This window comes from Cervus canadensis, chromosome 7 (assembly GCF_019320065.1).
Source record: "Cervus canadensis isolate Bull #8, Minnesota chromosome 7, ASM1932006v1, whole genome shotgun sequence".
NCBI classification, from domain to species: Eukaryota; Metazoa; Chordata; class Mammalia; order Artiodactyla; family Cervidae; genus Cervus; species Cervus canadensis.
This window is the reverse complement of record NC_057392.1, coordinates 34,330,915-34,333,807: the sequence shown is the minus strand read 5'-3', so window position 1 is coordinate 34,333,807 and position 2,893 is coordinate 34,330,915.

Below are 2,893 nucleotides of genomic sequence, written 5' to 3'. Positions count from 1 at the left end.
TCCTCACACCCTTGGTGAGGGCGGGAGGCCCTGGCTCGAGTCAGTAATAAATTCCCCTATTGCAAGTTGCATTGTCTCAAGGAGTCTTCTTTCCCGGGGGATCCGGACTATGGGCAGAACAATGGAGAACAAATATATGGATACCAAAGGGGAAAGGTGGGGAGGGCTGAATTGGGAGATTGGATTCACATATGTACACTACTACTTATAAAATAGATAACTAATGAGAACCTACTATATAGCACAGGGAACTCCAAGCTCTGTGGTGACAAAGAGGGGATATATGTACATGTAAGTTGATTCACCATGCTGTACAGCAGAAACTAACACAACACTGTAAAGCAACTAAACTCCAATTAAAAAAGTAGAAATACAAATCACCTCCCAAATCCTTGCAAACTTCTCTTCCCATAAGCTTTGTACAGCTACCTCATTTAGGCTGGCAAAACATAGGTATCAATGTGAAGGCAGCACTGGCAGAGGGGGAAGCTTGTAACTCAGGATCTTGAGTCTCCAAGGCTGGGAAAAAAAGAACTGAGATGATCTCAAACACCAGTCTGGGATGCCTCAGCCACTCCCTCTCTGAGATTGCATGTGAAGGGCAAGGGGTAGATCAGGAGGAAGAGAAAGCACCAGGGGCTTCTCTCAAGCAGTCCATGCAGGGTGAGGTGGGGGAGCAGAATAAACTCTGTAAGGGAAGTGAAATCCCCCAGGGGACAGTTTTGCTACACCTCTTCTTTGCTAGGTCGCTCCCCTCACTTCAGTGATGACTAAGCTGATTCACTTGTGGCACATCCGTTTTCAAGTAGAGAGGAGCAGATACAGGCCACAGAGCCCCTCCTACAAAAGCAAAGATGTGTGTACAGGGCAGAGAGGTCAGCAGTCATGTCCTTAGATCAGCAGTCACAATGTACAAAAAGGTCTTAATTAGTTGTCAACTTTTAAAAAAAAAATAGATTTTACATAAAAAAATCAAGTTTCATGATTATCAGTGATCTGGTAACCTCACCCATATTTATTTTAAAGCTGCTTAGCAGGCACTATTGTTTGCAGTCTGTTTTATACCCATCAGCCAGGCAGATCCTTTTACAGTGTAAATCAAAATATGTCACTCTATTGACTGAAATCTTCCCATGGTGTCCCGCCTCACTCACAGTAAAAACCAGAGTCCCAGAAGTCCTCTGCAAGACTTTCCATGGTGGGGTACCCCCTTACCTTTGATGTCCTCTTGTTCCTCCTCCTCCTCCTCCTCTTTCCACAGATGACACAGATTCAAACCCTGGCTCTATTTTCTGTGTGTCTTTGGGTGAATAACTTAACGGTTCTTTGTCTCACTTCCTCATCTGTAACATGAAGCTAATAATCCTATCTTGCTCATAGTGTTGCTATGAAGACAAAACATTTAATATTTAAAAAGCATAATCTTGTTATTCCCTTGCTTCACCCATGCTGGCTTCAGTGTGTGCGTGCTCAGTTACACAGTCATGTCCAACTCTTTGTGACCCCATGGACTTTAGCCTGCCAGGCTCCTCTGTCCATGGGATTTTCTAGGTGAGAATACTGGAGTGGTTTGCCATTTCCTACTCCAAACTCTTCCTGATCCAGGGATCAAACTTGTGTCTCTTGCATTGGCAGGTGGGTTCTTCACCACTGCACCACCTGGGAATACCCATAGTAGCTTCGGTGCTTTTCCTCAAGTAAGCCAGGTTTGTACCTAACTGAATGCCTTTGCAAATATTCTCTGTGTGGCCCTGGCTTCCACAGCTACCCACCAGAATCCCCCATCCCAACTGTCGGGAGCTGCCAGGACATGCCTAGGCCGTGACAAGGTCACGGGACGAGAGAAGAACCTGCAAGGCAGTTCTTCCCCTCAAGGTTGTCCCGGGGGCCCGGTATGTCCCTCTCCTCCTTCTGTCTCACTGTTGTTGGGCTTTCTATTAATTTTTGGAAATATAATATATAGTAATAAGGCCTCCCTGGAAAAGTTCAAGCTTTTTTGGAAATGCTCATGATTACTCTGGCTCAGGACACGACCATAAACATCAAGTCAAAAAAGAAAAGGCCACAGGTATAGTTTGGCTGCTTGCTTAAAAGATTATAATGTTCTAGAATAGAAAAGAGTAGAGGCATTTAGATTTGGAAGTAGATACACTGCTTCAGTTTACTTGCTCCTTGGTTGAGAGGGTTTTCATTATTGCTATTTCTTTGCTGCTATTTGTTCATTGTTTCCCTTTCTTTAAACAACATGGGATATTATGGGTATTTTTGTAGAATTAGAAAGTGGGGTACATAGGATTTCAATAGAAGATTTATATTAACCAGCTTCACTGCCATTATCTCACTATTAATAGAGGTGTTTTGCTGCTTTAGAGGTATTTTTGCTGTTTAATAGTTAATCATTGTAAATTGAGATTTTGTGGTTTCAGGTAAAGAAAAATATCAGGGTTTTCTCATGGTACTATTCTTAGAAATGTCAAACATGTTACTGTGACCCTTCTCATGTATTGTTTTATTACCCAAAGAATTCATACTATATCTGGAATCTATGGAACATTGTTTTTGTTAGAGTGAAAATGTTAGGCCATTAAGGCAAGAAAACTATGTACGGGACATTTAAGAAAAAAAATCTGTAATCAGAAAAGCTCCAGATGAATGCATTAGGGAAAAACATGGGAAAAAAAAATATTGACAGAAGCACGAAACCAATATCTGATGTAATATGTGGTGACTTAAGGGGGAGGTAACGTTCATTCTATAAAAACTGAGCTATCCTAAAAATAAAAAAAAAGCTACCTCTTCTACGCAACCTTCTGTGTGTGTGTGTGTGTCTATCTTCTTCCTCGCCGACTCCACTCATCCCTTGGGTATTCCTGGTCCTACTGGGGCTGGACCC